General features: G+C 38.6%; 1 protein-coding gene across 2 annotated transcripts in view; it reads right to left on the reverse strand.

The window, feature by feature from the left end:
- The window catches only part of PARVG (parvin gamma), a 3,368,585-nt gene that overhangs the window by 1,201,090 nt on the left and 2,147,245 nt on the right, over positions 1–20,250 (reverse strand). The window lies entirely within an intron of this gene.

Genomic DNA, 20,250 nt, shown 5'->3' on the forward strand with positions numbered 1-20,250 from the left:
AAATGGCATCACAAATACTGGGTCTAGAGATCTAATCCTCTTCTGCAACATCAGTAGAAGAGTGTGTAGGAACAGGGTTATCATGCAGAGGATACCACTGCTCTGGAACAGACTTCCCATCCATGTAAAACAAAGCTAATCCCTGACCATATTCAAGTACAACTTGGATCTATGAATAGGAAACAGAAAATTTACCCCAGGGCTGTCCCCGGTACTACTACTGGACACAGGGAGCTCCTAAATGCTTTATCCCATGAATGGATGGGTCCCATCAAATTATCTAAGGTATGATCCTAGTTATTTTTACTAGGGAAAATATATAATTATTGACCCTGGAATTTGTAAGGCCAATCTAACACTAAATAGGGTAGTTTAAATCAGGACCAAAAGGTAAACTGGATAGGCTTAAAATGGACCAAAACGGCAGCTAGCCTATTTCTTACCTATGAACCTATAACTATAATGCACCACAACAGTAAGAGACATGTCCATTTATAATCAATGTCATAGAATGTAAAATTCACAAGGAAAATATATTTCTGGCAGGTGTGGAGTGACAGTCAAAAAATAATATACAAATCAGCAATGTCAGTGGGGCATACAATCTGTCACATAGCATGCTAACCTTGCTTTATACTAAGGTATTATTCCTATATAATAATGACAGTTGTTTGTATTCCATAGGTGAGATCAGCATAGATTTGGACCCTTCCTACCTAACTCATATTCAAATGAGTAGCACACTAGCTAATGACACCACAGAACAAGTTATACAACTTTTTTTTCTTACAGCAACATTTTTTTTATTCTTGCTAAAAAGTTTTTTACAACTTTTAGGCAATCCGCATGCATGGTGCCTCTTTTCTGAACAACTGGCAGTAAGCCCTGAACTTTTTAAGTCCTTTTATAATCCATTACTCTTTATTCATCTGGATCATGACTAATACCAATGTTTACAATTTTTAGTTTTCCAAATGTTGCAATAAGCACCTTTTAACTCATTTGATTCTGTGCACGACCTTTCTTTTTTATTATTTTATTCTTCTTCATAACATCTATGTATGTTAAACACTAAAAGGCACCTTCCCCCTTTGAGTGATAGGTGTCATTTCTGCATTTGATGTTAACTGCTCTCTAGCTTTTTTCCTAGATAGGTTTCCCTTGGGGATCTACTTCTCTAGCTCTTTTTACCCTCTCCAGCTCTGCCATCTTGTTTGGCATTTTCCCATCCTTTCCCCTCTTGCAAATTGATTCATTAAGTTTACCACTTTCCTCTGTACTGAGCCCTCTCTCCTTTTCCTGTTTTTGTATTGCTTTCTTAAATATTGTCATCAGTAATCCCACAAGGGTCTTTACTTCTTCTAGTAATCCAATTTGATATCCTAGAAAAAATAGTTTGTGTTAATTCAATGTTTCCTTTTCCTACTATCTTGTTCTGCAGTATGTGTTTTATTTCTTCTTTCAACTCCGTTAACCTATTACACTCCAAAATATGGGCTCCCATGTGCTTCTCATTTCTTCATATCTCCAACATACCTGTAGTTTTCAGGAACACCTTACCCAATTTACTCAATGTATAGAAATATCTGTGGAAAAATTTCTAAGCAAAAATTCTAAATCTTTGAACTTTATATATGCACTTTGGGAGTTTGAGGATTTCTAACTATTCTTACTCCTCTGTATCTACATATATCCCTACTTCCCATTATCTCCTTTGCATTTCTGTACTCTTTCAATTACTGCTTTGCCATTTTCTCCCTAATCTGATAAGCTCATTTGTGCTTTTCCCCTCCTCTCTAATTATGTCTATTTCCCTTATTAGATGTAAATCTGTCCCTTTCTGTGTCCAATTTTTTCTTTGCTTTTCCAATGACATTTTAGCCTCAGAAATTCCCATTCTAACCTCAACAGTAAATTCTTTTCCTCTGTTCCCTGTTCCTAGGTTTTTATGCTACCTCCAACTAGCAATTAGGAATAATGTTTAATTTCCTGTTTTCCTTCCATCTCCACATTACATTTTGCTGCACTTTATCTTCCTCCCTCCTATATCTATTACTCTCTACAACTTCTTTTTTATCTAGCTATCGCCATCTCTTACTGGAAGTCTTTTGTACTTTTCTTGCCAAATCCATCTGTAGTTCTCTAACATCTGCCTCTAACAGGCTAGCTACAATATCTATTTCCCTATTCTCTCTATACCTCCTTAATATCATCTATGTTCAATCTGCCTCATAAAGGATATCTACTAATCTCCATATACTCACTATTTGCACAATGGAGATTCTCCAGTAGGTCTGGAACTGCCAAATCACTACTTTCTCGTTGGTAGTACTACTTTCTCCAAAGACACCCTTGGTTTCTTTCCATCTCTCATAAAATCTCTCATCAATTGATTTATTCTTTTCAAAACAGTAGCCCCTAGTATGTCCCAAAAGGCCTGTCTTACATATGCAAATTACAGGAAAATACCTATTTTCAGAACTTCCACCCTTTTGTCTAAATCCAAGAATACAGCTTTCGTGGGACCTGACAGTATCCCTGGCTGTGTTCTACATGAACTACAAAGTGAACTGGCACCACACCTGTGTGCCCTGTTCAATCACAGCCTCACCTCAGGCTTTGTCCCTACAGAATGGCGCACTGCTACAGTCATCCCTATCCATAAAGGGGGAGCGACTACAGACCCTGTGAATTATAACCCCATTAGCCTGATGAGTCTGATATGTATGGCTATGGCGTGCATCATCATGGACCTAATTAAGAATATAGGGAATCTCCAAACCCTGGATCCCATGCAATTTGGTTTTGTGAAGGATAGATCATGCCTGCTCAACCTGGTTGACTACTCTGAGTCAGTCACCAGAGCTGTGGATGAGGGCAAGGCAGTTTATACAGCCTACCTCAATCTGGCCAAGGCTTTTGATACCATTCCCCTTTCAGGAATTATTGATAGACTCACCAAACTTGGCATCAACCCCTATATCACTAGGTGGGTTACACATTGGCTCACAGATAGAACAAACAGTGTGAATGTAGCAGACTCCAAGTCAAACTGCTGACCAGTCATGAGTGGAGTCCCACAGGGATCGGTCTTCGGTCCTCTCCTGTTTGGCATCTACTTCTCCAGGCCAACACAGAGGGACTCTAGCTGATCAAGTTCACCAATGATTGCAAGCTGAGAGCCATTATTAACTCCCCAAGAGATGTAGACATCCTACAGAAAGGCCTCACTGAGACCAATGACTGGTGTCGAGACCATGGCCTTAAGCTTCATGCCAAAAAATGCGTCGTCATTCCCTTTGGGAAAAACTCAGTTCCCACTAATTAATACATTGATGGTAGCCCACTGAACACTGAAGGCATTATAAGAGATCTGTGGACACAGGTTGACAGCAGCCTCTCCTTCGACCACCACATTGCCACTGTGGCCACTATGTGGCACATCTCATTACCAAGGGTTTTGCATCCAGGAAGAAAGAGGTCATCATCTCTCTTTACTCTTCCCTCATTAGACCAGTCATCGAGTATAATACCCCATTTGGCATGTACCTCACTAAACACCTGCAACAGCTGGAAAGGCCACAAAAGAACCTCACAAAGAGGATCATAGGCCTTAAACACATGCCCTACATGGACAGACTAAAAAAACTCCAGCTTTTCTCTGTCTCATATTGTCTATTAAGAGGTGATTGTTAGAGTGTGCTCAACAATATGCTAAGGTTGAAAGTAACTTTGCTACAAATATGCAATATAAATAAGGTATAAGATAAAGCTTGCTTAAATGTAGAAATAGAGTTTAGTAATATGTAATCAGCATCCATACTAAACTACCATGGCTTGGAAAATAAGGAATCTGCTGAATTGACATTTTTCCCTTACAGACTTAAAAAACAGGATGTATGCAAGAGCAAAAATGCAAAATCTGCTTTTAAAGAACACTGACATGTTTTTCTGCATATAAAAAGAATGGACACAATATGTTTCCTTAAACAACAGGACATGTTTATGACACTGTGACAATGTGTTTCCTCAAAAACATGTTTTTTCTGCATGGACAACAGAACACTGTTATCAGCATTGGCAAAAGAACAGATGTTCTTATACAAAGATCCAAATAGAATACAGGATGTTCACACTGTCAGAAAAGCTGGTCTCATAAATTCAGCAAAAATGTGGCAAGACATTGTTAAACAAGGAAGCTTAAAAATAATATTATCAAGTCAGCAGTTTGCATCAGCATCTGCAACAATTAGTATTGTTTCTACAGGATGAGCAATTCTCCAAAATAGAATACCAAGAGGAAATGTATATGTTTATGCATGACTAAAATTGTATATAAAGAGCTGTATGAATCCAGTTATGTTAGGGGTATGGTAGGGACACATTTGTCCTGAGGAAAATGTTATATCTCTCACATCATCTGTACTATATGAGAAGTAAAGTTGGAGCAGTACTTTAAGCTGCAATGTTAGTCCATTTGGTTTATTGTAAAAGTTATTTGTAACTGCTCTAAGTTGATGCTGCAAAGTATATTCTCTCATCAGTGTATATTCTGCAAGTTTCTGTATGCAACAGACTGTGAATGCAAATGTAACCAGACTTTGAATTTTAGCAGAATCCAGCCAGCAAGACTGAGTGTCTTAAGAAGACTTCAAATCCATCACAGCAAGCAGTAAGCACCATATAATTTTTCAATGGCAAGCTAGCCTGCATTTGAGACTACAATCTGCATTCAAACACAGGGGGAGTGACTGTAAGTCCTGCAGAGGGTCACTTCAGTTGAATTGCAGTAACTAACATTTGTATGTATGTGTAAATCCTAAACAGAAGTATTCCAGTTTATGCAGCTTGCAGTAGTAAAGTTTTCTAGACGTCTACATCCGGAGTGAGACTGAAGTTCCAGTCGCAGTGCCATAACCTCTCTAAGAAAAGGTGGATATCCACTAGCACAGCAGTAATTTCTACCGGCCTGTTGTGCTTTCCCAGCTTCTCGAGTGACTTTGAAAAATTTCCAGCCATCTGCAACAACAGCCTGATCACCTGTTTTCTTGCTCACTGGTAAGACTTTTTTCTGCGTCACATTTTTTTTTTTTAGTATGGATGTTATCAGGCAGAATTCTTGCAAATGTAAGCCAAGTTTTACTCTTAATGTAGCAGAACAACCAGATAAAATATGGAGTAAATTGCAATGTTGGTATACACAACACATTAGTAAGTGTAAAACCTTGTTAGGGCAAGTTGACATACAGGCATTATGTAAGTGGATTATAACATTTGATTGCTATTTGCAACAAAAAGATGAAGTATATCATAATAAATGTTTATTGTGGGGTTCAAGAGAAACTGCATTTTGTGTGATATGCCATAAAAAAGTCTTGCATGATATTGCTAAAAAAAATAAACTGTGCAGACAGATCTGTTCATGATAAAGAATTAACTAAGGGTACACAGTTTTCATTATATCCAGATGTAAAGCAGTTATGTCCTGTCAGTACATTAATTTCTGAATTACAACAGCAGTCAGATCTGTTATTGACAGAGTCCCCTGTAGATCTTGTAACTCTCTTTAAAAATTATGTACAAGCATGGAATGATGCCACGGCTACACATACAGATGAGGACAGAAACAAAGCTTATGATACATTGACAGAAGAATTTAATAAGTTTTTAAAAGAGAAACAAAGTGAGTTTAAAATGTTCAGAAATGACTTCCAAGATCTCTGTCAAAAGTGCATAGGAGCCCTGCAGTCAACAGAGGAAACCAATAACAGGTATCACACATCCCTTAAACACTTGCAGGTAGAAATGACAGACCTTAAACAGTGTCTGAAGGAAAAGGAAGAATTAGATGAATTAACAGAGACTAATTTCCAAAATACTATTTTGATATCCCAGCTTAAGGAAGAGTTAAAAAACACAAAACCAGTCCAAATTATAGAACAGGGATAGGGAACCACTACAGATTTATATACACAGTCTAGATTATTACAGTTTACCACAGTGGAATGATAAAAAAGGCATATTTTATAACATGCTTACATTTGAAGAATGGGTGGCATATACAGCAGGATCTGATATATGGACAGATGCATTACTTAGATGTTTCTAGATTTTCATTCCCAAATGTTTTAAAACTTTCATTCAATTAAAACAAGATGATTATCAGTTAAACACTAAAGTAGGATGTATGACAGCCATTTTAATGGCATTTACACAAGGGCAGCCTATCACAGCCAAATTATTAGATAATTTTAAAATTACTATCACAGATAAATTAATGGAACAAAGTGATCATTTTAGACTTGCATTTCAAATCATATATAAAAAACAGACAGAGACATGGGAAAAAGAGACATACAAAAACAGTTAATACATTGCTTCTTAGAACAAGTCAAAGGGGTTCCAGGGTATATTAAATGTATCTATGAAGAAAATTCTGATATCCTCACTGATTTGGTACAAAAACTAATGAGGGGACGGACTATGGCCGATGATGGGACATTATACTCACACCATATCTTTGCATTTGAAGATAATAGTGAGCCATTTGAAGAAATTGGTGAGGTAAACAACAGAGGAAGGCAAAGGTGGTGTGACCAACCACCAGCAGAAAGAGCTGTGTCAGCACAACCAGCTCCTGCCTCTATGTTTGTAGTACCAGGATCAAGCACAGGTAATGAGCAAAAGGCACCAACATGCTTCGTTTGTAAAAAAAATAGGACACGTTAAGCAAAACTGTAATCATTACAAAGCCTGGCGCAAAAAGAAGGAAGAGCAGGGGGTGTTTCCAAAAAGAGAGCAAACAAATTTACAAGAAAAGTCAGAAAAGCAGGATTATGTACAAAAACCTTACAATATTGGTAAAAACAGTTATAAGAGCCATCAATATACAGGAAAAGGGAAAGTATGCCCGGTAGATTTTCAAACAGTTTCACCTGTAAAATCAAAACATTTGATAGAACAGGCAGAAGGAATAGCTAGGCAACAGTTAAAAAAAGAGATTGAAAAAACTAAATATGTAGATCATTCAGACACAGAGGAAGATGACAAACAAAAACATGTGGTGTGTCATATTGCATTTGATAATAAAGGAGAGGATGAGTGGATTTCCTTACAATAGGGATGTGCCCCCCCCTACTCTGGTATCTTTCCTGACTACCTTTAAAAAGGGTCGAGATGAACGACCACTGATTGATATTTGGGTAGAGGGGTCACTGTGGAAAAATGTCTTAATAGACACAGGAGCAGCAGTATCTGTCACAAACAGACAGTTACCAGCCAATCCTATAAAAAAGGTTTGCATTTCAGCATTTAATGGCACAGGATGCTATGCAGTGAGTAGCCAAAATGTGGACATAAAGTTTAGTCAAGAGGGACAGATATGGAAGGGTGCATTTTTAATTAATCCATCTTGCACAAATACCATTATTGGTATGGACATTCTAGGACCTTTAGGCATAGTAATTGATTTACTGAAATTCTGTGGATGGGAGACAAACAACAAAGAGAGGAAGAGCAAAATACAGGTTGCTATGCAATCTCTCTACCTGACAAACCTGAAACGCCTACAGGCTATGTAAATACAGACCGTGAGGATGTATGGAAGCATTTACAACAGCAATTCCCAAATCTATGGCCCAAGGGTCCCAGTGATTGTGGGAAACTAGAAAGCCCAGTAGGAGTAGGAAGTGATCAGGACTATATACCACCTTTTCAAAAACAATATCCTATTCCTAGGGAAGCAGAAGAACATATGGAAAAATGTACTGCATAATGGGAAAAAGAAGGGATTATACAAAAAGGCAACAGTCCTACAAATTCACCAATCTGGTCAGTTAAGAAAAAAGATGGTAGTTATCGTCGTGTTATTGATTTATGGAAGGTTAATCAATATACCACTCCTAGAGCACATTTGATTCCAGGAGTCCCAGAGCTGGCTGCACATATTAAGCCACAAAGTAAGTGGTTTACAGTAATAGATTTAGCAAATGGCTTTTTGCAGTACCACTCAGGAAAAAAGATTGGCCAAGATTTGCCTTTACATTTAAAAACCAGCAATATGTCATGACAAGGTTACCACAAGGGTTTCAAAACAGTCCAGTTATTTTTCATCAGACAGTAGGATCCATTCTACAACATTTGGAAAAGGATGATTTAGTAATACATTACATTGACGATATTTTAATTCAGTCAGAAACAGTAGAGGAGCATGTACGGCTTCTTAAGAGAGTTTTTCATACTCTACAACAAGCAGAGTTTAAGGTTAAAAGTGGAAAAATTCAGTTTATGACACAAAAAGTTAAGTTTCTAGGTACTGTTATAAAACCAACAAGAAGATCTCCTTGCCCTGTATGTGTACAAGGCATTTTACAAATGGAAAAGCCACTGACTATAGCAGACTTACATAAATTCATGGGAATCATGAATTACAATAGGGAATTTATAGAGGATTATGCAGCCGTGGCTGCTCCCCTATACAAAATGTTACAGGAAAAAAAGAACTCCACCTTTTTAGAGTGGGGATTTCATGAAGAGGAGGCATTTTCACAGATAAAAATAAAACTAGCACAAGCTACAGAACTAATAGGGCCCACACCAAGGTTACCATTTGTGTTACAAGCAGCAGCAGCAGGAAAAAAAACACTGTCTGTGGTACTACTACAGGAATGGCCACATGGTAGTGACAGCAGAATGGAAAAAACATTACGCCCAGTCACTTTCTTTAGCAGGAAGATGACTCCAGTGGAATTGGGCTTCCATGTATACAGCAGTTATTAGCCATTTACTAGGGTATTAAACAAACTGAATATTTGACCGTATTTTCCAGCATTATAGTACAAACACCACATCAAGCTGTAAAAGCTTTGATAAACAGTTTTGAAATGAATAAAATTACAGATGGTATTAGTCAGGCAGTCTTTGCAAAATGGATGGCACTTTTTGGAATGAAAACTGTTACTATACAGACGGGACAAATACTATTTGTCAAACCACATGGGATATGAAGGAAAACAGCATAACTGTTTAGAAAAGATAATGTCACCTGAGGTGCAATTTTTAGCATCTGATTTTGATCACTTTAAGCCATCCATCTTTGTGGATGGAGCACGATATTGGGACCAAGGCAGATACTGGACAGGATTTGCCATAGTTCCAGAGAATCCACAACTGGTTTCTCCTGAACTAATCAAGTTACCAGGGCATATGTCAGCTCAAAGAACTGAACTGGAGGCAGTACTGTATGTGCTAAAGTATTACAATCCTATTAACATTTTTTCAGATAGTGCTTACATAGTAAATTCTTTAAGACTACATATGGAAACCTGGGTACGACGAGGATTTGTGGATAGTGTAGGTAAACCATTACGGCATGCTGAAGTATTAAAATACATATATAAAGTTATAACAATGTCAAAACAACAAGGACAGTATAGCATCTTAAAAGTAAAGGTACATCAAAAGCTAACCAGTGAAACTTACAGATTAAATGTGTTAGCTGATACTTTGGCAAAACAAGCAGCACAAAATGGAAAAGAACTTCCAGAATATGAGTATGCCAATGTAGAAGTTAGTGTCTTAAAAGAGTTAGATAAAGAGTCAATAGAGAAAGACCTTGTAAATATACAAAAACAACAGGGCTTAAAAGAAGAAACCGATCAATGCAGATTGGCAGGTATACCACCAAAGGAGTACTATGCATACACCACCTCCAAGGGGTTACAGTTGCCATATGTACCATTTCAGTTGGCACGCCAGTTGGTCAAGTTAAATCACCAAATACTGGGCCATATAGGAACTGATAAGTTATGGGCAGTTGTAAAAGAAAAGTATTGGAACCCATATTTAAAAAAGGTCTGCAAACTGATTATAGAAGAATGTTTAATCTGTCTGCAGGTAAATGATAAAAGTAAAAGGCCTCAGTTACATCGAGTATAGCCTGCGGATGGGCCATGGTATGCAGTTCAAATAGATTATGCAGGCCCATTACCAACAACAAAGGGAGGTTACAGGTATCTACTAGTAGTAGTGGACGTCTTTTCAAAATGGGTAGAAGCAATTCCTACCAAAAACAGCAGAAGCCTTATGGAAAAATATTTTCTGTCATTGTGGATGGCCACGGGTCATAGAGCCAGACAATGGCCCACAGTTTGTTAGTGATCTCATTAAACAAATGTGTAATTTGTTAGGCATACAGCAAAGGTTTCATGTACCATACCATCCACAATCTAATGGCATTGTAGAACGTATGAATCGGACGCTAAAAGAACGTCTAAAAAAGGCATGCTTGGAAAAGGGCAATACATGGGTACATCATCTGCCTGGTATTTTAATGGGTATTCGAGCAACACCAAACAGCAAAACAGGTATTTCCCCGTATGAAATAATGACAGGCCACAAAATGCCCATACAATTACCATTTGATCCAGATTTACCTAATGGTAGGCCCATGCTAGAAATCAGCAAACATCAGGAATGGCTAAAACAACTTACTAGTATATGTGACTATAATGCAAAGGAGCAAGCGTTCCATCTATGGAAAAAGGTGCCAATATTACCAGCTGAAGAAAACCTTCCCTGTGGAACCAAAGTATTGGTAAAAATGTTCCAAATGGAAGGACCATGGGCTTATCAATTGGCAAGGCTTTTTTGAAGTAGTGGAACAAATTGAACCATTAGTGTACAAAATCAAAGGTAAAAAGAAAAACAGAACAATGTTGGTACATAAAGATCAACTAAGAATGGTCAAAAATAGTGAGCAATGTAAATCTGATTAAATGTATTCTCTTGTAGGTTTCCAACAGAGAAAACCATAATGAAATTGACATGGTTTAAAGTGCATCCTTTTGGAAATCTAGTTTCGGATGACCAAAGGCAAAATGATTCAACAATGGAATTTCTATTTAAAGGATGTTTTTTTAAATTGATAATAGCTATCATACTAACTATTATTGTATTGCTTAGTATTAAATTATACTTACAACCTGTTAATCAAACTGTAACGTTACATAAGAGAGAGAGAGTAAAGAAATGTGGAAAAATGAACAAGATTGGTCACCATCTTTTAACACTTTTTTAGCAAGACAATGTTGGTATGCAAACAGCATGAATGTTTCTAATTGTTGGGTATGTAGTTAATACCAAAAATAACAGGGGTAATGCCTCTAATACCTATTCCACTAAATTCTCTTAGTAGTTGGAGGGTATTAATAAATGAAACAGGAGATCAAGTTATAAATGTACAATTACGTAAAGCAAGAGTACAGTTATCTGCTATAGTGCAGGGGATCACATGTTTTCAACAAAATGGAACTGTTCCAGTGGGTAATAGCAATTGTATTCAAACAATTGAAATGATAAATTTTCACAACCACATACCAGTACATGGAGTATTTTCTCATGGTTTTCCTATTTTAATACCAATTAAAGGTCAGTTAATATTAAGTGACACAGCAGTATTTCATTTTTCACAAAATGATAAAAATGAGTATAAAACCAATATTACATGTTGGAGAAGTAAAATAGATAAAAACTTTATAGTTGTACATGATAAAACTCCTACTATGGGGCAAGTAAATGGCAGTCTGGTAAATAGTAGTGTTGCTCTATCAGATGGGTTATATTACATCTGTGGTAAATATGCTTATAAACAGTTACCAAAGGAATGGGATGGCACCTGTTATATGGGATTAGTGGTACCAGCAATGCATCATGTAAAAGAGTTACCAAAAGGAAACATTAGAAATGCAAAAAAGAAAAGGGATAGATTACCTGTGATTGAAAGTCCAGAAAATCCAGTAGACACATTAGATACATCACGTATATATCATAAAAATTCTGATTCTATTAAATTAAAAGATATGGATTTAGGAGATGATGTAATCTCTGGAGCAGGTATTTTCCCTTGGTGCAGGGCTGAAAAAGCCATCTGGGAGCTGAGAAAACTATCTAAACTAGTTGAGGTATTGGCAAATGCCACTTTCAATGAAGTTCTTGACATTACTGTCGAAATGACAGCAATACGAACTATGGCTTTGCAAAATCGAATGGCATTAGATTACATATTAGCATCCCAAGGGGATACATGTGCTTTAATAGGAGAACAATGTTGTACATTTATTCCAGACAAAACAGAATCTGTAAAAGCACATTTAGAAGGGATTGCACAAGTGTCTCAACATACTAGAAAAAACTGGAATGATGACTGGAGTGAATAGTTTAGTAATCTATTTACAGGATGGACAGGAAAAATCACTGTATTTTTAATTTCTTTTATTTATTTATTTATTTATTGCAGTTGGTTTACCAGGATAGTCCATTGGGCCATAAAGAACCCGTTTTCAATGGAGTCCTGGGGAGAAAAGCTCCAAAAAGCAAAAAAGATACATGTAACAAAACAATATAGGTACAGCAGGTAGTAATGAAAGTTATACAAAATAAGGAAGCAAAAAAAACAAATTATGCGCAAAAAATAACAATTAATACAGATTGAAAAGAATATACAACAATAGTACAACAGATATGGCAATGAATACAGCTTTGAGAGGAATCATACTAACTAAGGAATTGTACAATGTGATGCTAAAGGACATTGCATAGTGGGGGAAGTAGACTTAAGGGCCTGTCTAGTAGATTTTATGCAATTCTAAGGTATAGTAGGGAAGTTAGCAGGAAGGAGAAGGGGAGGTGAGAGGACAGAGTTAGTTATGAAGGGTGGGAGCAAGAGCATTCCCACTGTGATGCTAGATGTGAATGAAGAGATTTTTTGAAAGTAGAGTGGTTGTAGGTGGTGCGGATGGAAGGTGGTAGGGAATTCCAATGGCGAGCTAGGCTGAAGGATAGAAGGTTTCTGCCTGGGGGGTGAGTAGGTTTATGCACTTCTAGTAGGTTTTGATTGTTTGACCTTAATACTCTGTTGGGTAGGTGCATTTTAAAGGCAGATGAAAGGGATGGACAGAGGGAGGGGTTGAGAATAAGCTTATGGGCTAGAGTTAGTTGAATGTAAGTTAGTTGATTGGGAAGTTCTAGCCATTGTAGTTTCTGGAGGGAGGAACAATGATGGGTGGAGGACCTATGGCTGGTGGCAAATCTTGTGATTTTGTTGTAGCAACAGCAGAACTGTTTTCAGAAAGAGGACTGAAGATTTGTTAGGAGTGGGGCACCATAGAGAAGGGAGGGGATAAGGAAGCAAGTGGAGAGAGTAATTTTAGTGGCAGGTGTGAGGTAGGGATTCTGCCTGTAAAGCATGCCTAGTTTCTGATGGGTTTTTTTGATATTTAGTTGTAGGTGAGAGTTAAATTTAAGTTGGTTATCAATTTGGACCCCAAGTAACTTAGTCTCTGACACTATTTCTAGAGGTGAGTTATTTTGACTAGTGATTGAGAATGTGTTCATATCAAAAGGAGTAAGTTTAGAAGGAGTAAATATCATTAGTTTGGTCTTGGAAGCATTAAGAGCTAGATGGTTACTTAACATCCATTGCTCTGTGGTAGAGAAGGCATCTTGAGTTAGTTTTTGAAGTATAGCGATAGAAGTGGCAGAACAGATGATAGTTGAATCATCTGCATATTGGATGATGTTTGAGAATGGGATAGATTTGTGGAAATTGTTTATAAATATATTAAATAGAAGGGGACCCAGTATGGAGCCTTGAGGAACTCCTGTAGGGGTACTAAGGAATGGGGAGGTGGCTTTCTTCCATTTTACTGCTTGATTTCTGTTGGTTAAGTAGCTAGAGAACCAACTCAAGGAGGAGGGAGATAGATTAAGTTCAGAGAGTTTAGCTAAAAGTAGGCTGTGTGATATAGTATCAAAGGCTTTGGAGAGGTCAAGTAGCAGGGTAGAGACAAATTGGCCAGAATCACGAGCTTTATTTACAAGTTCAAGGAAGGAGAGGAGGGCTGTCATGGTGCTATGATTTGGTCTGAATCCGTGTTGTGTGGGAGTTATGAGGTGATTATCTAGGAGATATGGAAGGAGTTGAAGTTGGATACATTTTTCTAGGATTTTAGAGATAGGGGACAGGATAGCTATGGGGCGGAAATTTGTTACATTGTTATTGTTACCACCTTTGTGTAGAGGTAAGATAAAGGCCTGTTTCCAGATTTGAGGTACTGTAGATTCTTGAATGGAACGGTTTATTAAGATGCTAATGGGGTAGGCAAGTGTTTCTGTAGCTATACTAAGAAAGTAAGAAGGGATATTATCAGGAGCATTGGTACATGGCTTCAATTTCAGAAGGAGTTTTTTTATAGTAGATGTAGGTATGGGTTTTAATGAGAATAAGGGAGAGTCAGGAGAGGGGGAATTAGGGGTTGATTGAGATGAGGGAGAAGTTTGTGTAGAAGAGGAGGTAGAGGATTTGGTAGATGGGGAATGGGGAGTAGTAGGGGTGGGTGAGGGAGTATTGTGGAGTGTAGTGGTGTTGGAGAATGAAGAGGTCAATTTGGAAATAGAGTCAATAAAAAAGGAGTTAAATTGTGTGGCCAAGACTAATTCTGGAGCATTTGAGTCTGGGGTGGGAGAATCTGGTTTACTAGGGTGAAGGAGACTAGAGATGCCTTTCCAGAATTTCTGAGGGTTGTTTTTATTATGGTTTTGGAGAGTAGAGAAGTAGTTTTGTCAATCAGAAGTGATGAGTTTTTTTACTTTATTTCGAAGCATTTTATATTCATTGTGGAGCAGTGGTGTCATATTTTTCTGGTAGCGTGCCCAGACTTTATCTCTTTGTCTCATGGTAGCAAGAGTATTTTTGGAAAGCCAGGGGGCTGATTTTGTTTTTATTCTCTTTGTCCTTAAGGGGGCCTGGGAGTCTAATATTTTTAGGAATGTCGAGTTAAAGTGGGAAACTGCACTGTCTAGTGGTAGTGTTTTTAGACAGTTCCAATTAATTGCTTGTAAGGAGTTCAAGAAGGTTGTTGGGTTGAATTTTTTATGGTCACGAATAGTAATATAGTTATGGGTTCGATGTAAGATAGAGGGAAGTCTGTGGGTAAAGATGGGTATGTGGTCACTAAGGGGATCGGGAAGAGTGCCACTTTTGGAGAAATAGTGAGGATGGGAAACAAGGATCCAATCCAGGATACTTCCACTGGAGAGATTTTTAGCAGGGCGAGTTATGGAACTGATTAGCTGTGAGAAATTGTAGAGGTTGATGTTAATGGAGTTTGTTGGAGACTGAATGCAGGCCCAGTTAATGTTCACGTCTCCTAGGATTATGGTTTCATTACTAATGTTACTAGAAAGCCACGAAAGGATGAGTTCAAGTGTGGGAATATTATCCCCTGGGGGGATGTAGAGGGAAGCAAGACATATGTGTTTGTGATTATTGATTTGTAGTAGAGTAAGAAGAAGTTCGGCATTGTTAAAGTGTGGTATAGGTTTATTGTAGGGAGTAACTATTAGGGATGATGAGTAGAGTAGAGCTACTCCTCCACCTTTTTTGTGAGGCCTGTCTTTTCTTATGATGGAGTAGTTTGGAGGAATTATTTCAGAGTCCTTTATACGTGGTTTCAACCAGGTTTCAGAAATAGATAGGATGTCAGGTTTATTGTGTATGAGCCAAGCATGAAGGTTTGGGACTTTGTTTACTATGCTTTGGGAGTTTAAAGAAGTAAGTAACAAGGATTTATTTGTGGTGGCTATGGTGGAAGGGCCTGGGTTAGGATGTATATCACCAGATATGAGAGCGATAATTGGATGAAGGAAGAAGTGGTTTAGATGAGAAGACAGTAAGGTTATAAGATCAGGTTTTATTTTAAGTTGGAGAAATTTGTTACTGGTTATGGGAATGGAGATTGTTTGGGAAGTGATAAGTTTGTATCGGAAAAGAAAGAGATTATCAGTGGGGTATAAATAGGGGGAGATAGGAGAGTATGAGTGTGGGAGAGGTGAGTTCTGATGATTGGTTACATGGAAGGATTGAGAATGGAAGGAAATAGTGGGCTGGGAGAGATAGTGCAGATAGGATAAGATGAGGAGGAGTAGTAGTAAAAGGGAGATGAAGGATTGTTTTGAGAGCATGTTGTGAAGAGTTACTAGGAGGTGAAAATATAGTAGGGTATATGGTATAAAGCAGATAAATTATGTAAGAGGAACTGGCAGTTACTACTATGTAGTATTAAGAGTGTGGAGAGTTGTATTAGATGTGGAGGAGGTGTGGTTTGGGAGTGGAAATAGAATAGAGTTGGTTAGGTAGGATGTTGATGTGGAGTTGGGTGGAGGTCAGTTTTGGTGGGAAAGAAAAGAGGGTGTGTACAAAAAGTGAGATGCTGATTATTATTTATTGTTATTGTAATGCTTGGTTGCATATTATTTACATGTATTAAAGTCTGCTTAGCAAAAGCTAGTCAAGTTACTGTTGTTAATTGTCATAATGAAAAAGTATTATCAAATAATGCTGAATTTATTTCTCTAGTTTAAAATAAAAAAGAGGGAATTGTTAGAGTGTGCTCAGCAATGTACTAAGGTTGAAAGTAACTTTGCTACAAATATGCAACATAAATAAGGTATAAGATAAAGCTTGCTTAAATGTAGAAATAGAGTTTAGTAATATGTAATTAGCATCCATACTAAATTACCATGGCTTGGAAAATAAGGAATCTGATGAATGAACATTTTTCCCTTACAGACTTAAAAACAGGATGTATGCAAGAGCAAAAATGCAAAATCTGATTTTAAAGAACACTGACATGTTTTTCTGCATATAAAAGGAATGGACACAATATGTTTCCTTAAACAACAGGACATGTTTATGACACTGTGACAATGTGTTTCCTCAAAAACATGTTTTTCTGCATGGACAACAGGACACTGTTATCAGCATTGGCAAAAGAACAGATGTTCTTATATAAAGATCCAAATAGAATACAGGATGTTCACACTGTCAGAAAAGCTGGTCTCTTATAAATTCAGCAAAAATGTGACAAGACATTGTTAAACAAGGAAGCTTAAAAATAACATTATCAAGTCAGCAGTTTGCATCAGCATCTGCAACAATTAGTATTGTTTCTACAGGATGAGCAATTCTCCAAAATAGAATACCAAGAGGAAATGTATATGTTTATGCATGACTAAAATTGTATATAAAGAGCTGTATGAATCCAGTTATGTTAGTGGTATGGTAGGGACACATTTGTCCTGAGGTAAATGTTATATCTCTCACATCATCTGTACTATATGAGAAGTAAAGTTGGAACAGTACTTTAAGCTGCAACGTTAGTCCATTTGGTTTATTGTAAAAGTTATTTGTTACTGCTCTAAGTTGATGCTGCAAAGTATATTCTCTCATCAGTGTATATTCTGCAAGTTTCTGTATGCAACAGACTGTGAATGCAAATATAACCAGACTTTGAATTTTAGCAGAATCCAGCCAGCAAGACTGAGTGTCTTAAGAAGACTTAAAATCCATCACAGCAAGCAGTAAGCACCGTATAATTTTTCAGCGATCGCTGCTTGACATACAAAGCCATGTTCCAGCCCTGTTAGAAATGTTACACCTAAAGAAATCCCAATCCCTCCACACCACATGCTCCAGGGACATCAACCTCATTACCACAAGCAACAGAAAATGCTGGGGGGATGGGTTCATAACCCAGAGACTCACCATGCTCTGGAATAGACCTCCCATACATGTCAAGCAGAGCACCTCACTGGCCCTTTTCAAGAGAAATCTTGATGAGTGGATGGAAAATAGAAAGTTCACCCTGGGGATCACTCCAGTGGCTCTACTTGATAGAGACACTGGAAACTAATGGCAGCATGATGCCACGGCACTTCTATGGGCTAGGCTTGTAAAGGCTCCAGTGCCATTGGCCTAGTACACACCTATGAACCTATGAACTATTGACAAACTGTGTTGCTGTATCTTGTTCACTATTTTCTGGCATGTAAGGGATTCTATTTTTTCTACAGTTTCACAAAGTCATACCCCCAAATATCTCATCTGTTTGTCCCAGATTCCATCTACTTCTGCTTCTATCTCCTGTGCCTTTCTTCCTCCTATCAAAACTACATTGTTTTTTAAGCTGCTTGAGTGATTTAGAGAGTTAGGGCTTTATCAGCTTGGCCACTGCTTGCTGGATTCATAAACAGGCATGTTGGAAAGGGTGTGTCTGTTTTGGAGTGGAGGGTGGTCATAGATGACACTTTCTAAGGGGAGGTATCATCCATGGAGGCGAGTTGCCCTCTGACACAGATAATGAGTGTGGGAGGCAGGGAAAGGGAAAGTGGGTAGGGAATGTATAGAGACCCCCTGGATGGAAGAACAATTGGCCAAGCCCTCAGTATGCCCTTAGGATTCACAACCAGCTCCAGCAACTACCAAAATAATCAAGGAGTAGGAGGAGGATGGCTAGCAGGCCTGGTGTGAACATGGGGCACTGGGGACAGGACAGTTCCATAAAGTCTGAGGGGACCAAAAAATACTACTTTGGTTTTATCTCTGTTAGCTTTATATCTTAGGTTCATAAGTAGATACTGGGCTATCTGCCCGAAGGCATATATTAGCCCAGCCATGTTGTGCGGTATTCACCACCCCTTTGGTTAGTTCCCTAGGCCCTTGATCTAGCGGCTAGTACCCTTGGCCCCTATCTAGTAGTGCTGTTGGTATGATCCCTGGTGTGAACTTTCTCTTACCCATCCACTCGTCAAGGTTCCTCTTGAAGAGTGATAGTGAGGGGCTCTGTCTTATGTAGATTGGGACCTTGTTCCATAGCAAGGGAAGTCTTTGCAAAAGGAATCTATCCCTCCAGCATATTCTATTCATTGTTGTGCTGAGGTTTATATCCCTAGAGAGTGTATCTTGAGTGGATTTGGTTTTGCTAAGATGGAGCATGTTCAACAGTTCTGGGTTGGACATGGCTCTGTATGTTAGACAGAGATCACCTCTGAGAAGGCGGTATGCAACAGAGAAAAGCCTTAGTTTTTTCAATCGTGCTGCATAGGGCAACTGTTTGAGGCCAGTAATCCTCTTAGTGAGGTACCTCTGTGGTCTCTCCACTGCTGGAGATGCCTAGCCAGGTACATTCCAATTGGTGCACTGTACTCAATAATGGGTCTGATGAGGGAAGAGTAGAGGGGCACCACTACATCCTTAGATCTTGATGCGAACCCTTTTGTGATCAGATGGGTCACATAGAAGGATTTTCTAACCACCTTGGCAACATGGTTATCAAAGGAAAGCTGACTATCTACTTGGGTCCCTAGATCCCTTATTACTACTTCAGATTTCAGGGGGTTACCACCTATGTGGTAGTTCGCGGGTACTCTGTTTTTTCCAAAGGGGATTACTACGCATTTTTTAGCATTAAGCTTGAGACCATGGCTTTGACACCATGCATCAGTCTCGTTAAGGCTCTTCTGGAGGATATCCATGTCAGCCGGAGACTCTATTATACACCCAGTTTGCAGTCATCCACAAACTTTGTCAGCCACAGCCCTTCACTGCTTGCCTGTACGTCTGAGAAATATATGCCAAACAGGAGGGGCCCCAGGCACACCGCTCATTACTGGTCTGGATTCAGACATAGATCCCACTACTCTTACTTTGTGGGATCTGTCTGAGAGCCAGTTTGTGATCCATCTTGTGACGTAAGGGTTTATGCGCAAGTTGGTGAGTTTATCAATAATACCCAAATGGGGAATGGTGTCAAATGCTTTAGCAAGGTCAAGGTAAGCCGTGTGTACCTCCTTTCCTTTATCTATAGCCTGAGTAACTATCTCAAAGAAGTCCACCAGGTTCAGGAGGCATGATCTGCCCTTGACAAAGCCGAACTGTGTGGGGTCAAGTGTTTGAAGGTTCCCAATCTCTCCATTTATGAGTTCCATAATGATTCGTTCCATTGCCTTACAGATCAGACTGGTCAGGCTTATTGGTCGGTAGTTCCCAGGGTTGGTTGTGGGCCCACCCTTGTGCAGTGGAACCATCATTGCTGTGCGCCATTCTATGGGCACATATCCTGTCGAAAGGCTGAGACTGAACAAGGTATTCAGATGCAGGGTTAATTCATTTTGAAGCTCGTGTATGACACAGCCCAGGACACCATCTGGTCCCATGGAGGCAGTGTTTTTAGCTTTAGATAGAGCTTTATTAACCAATGTATCAGTAATAATTGGAGTTACACAATCCCCTGGAATAGTAATAGGCCCTGTAGGTGGTGAGGGGGGGGGGGGATTTGCACTGAACCTGTCAGCCAAGATGTTGGCAATGTCAGTGGGGTCAGTGTACTTTGTTCCATTTTGTACTAGCTCAGA

This window comes from Protopterus annectens, chromosome 11.part0 (assembly GCF_019279795.1).
Source record: "Protopterus annectens isolate FY-2018-M chromosome 11.part0, PAN1.0, whole genome shotgun sequence".
NCBI lineage: Eukaryota > Metazoa > Chordata > Ceratodontiformes > Protopteridae > Protopterus > Protopterus annectens.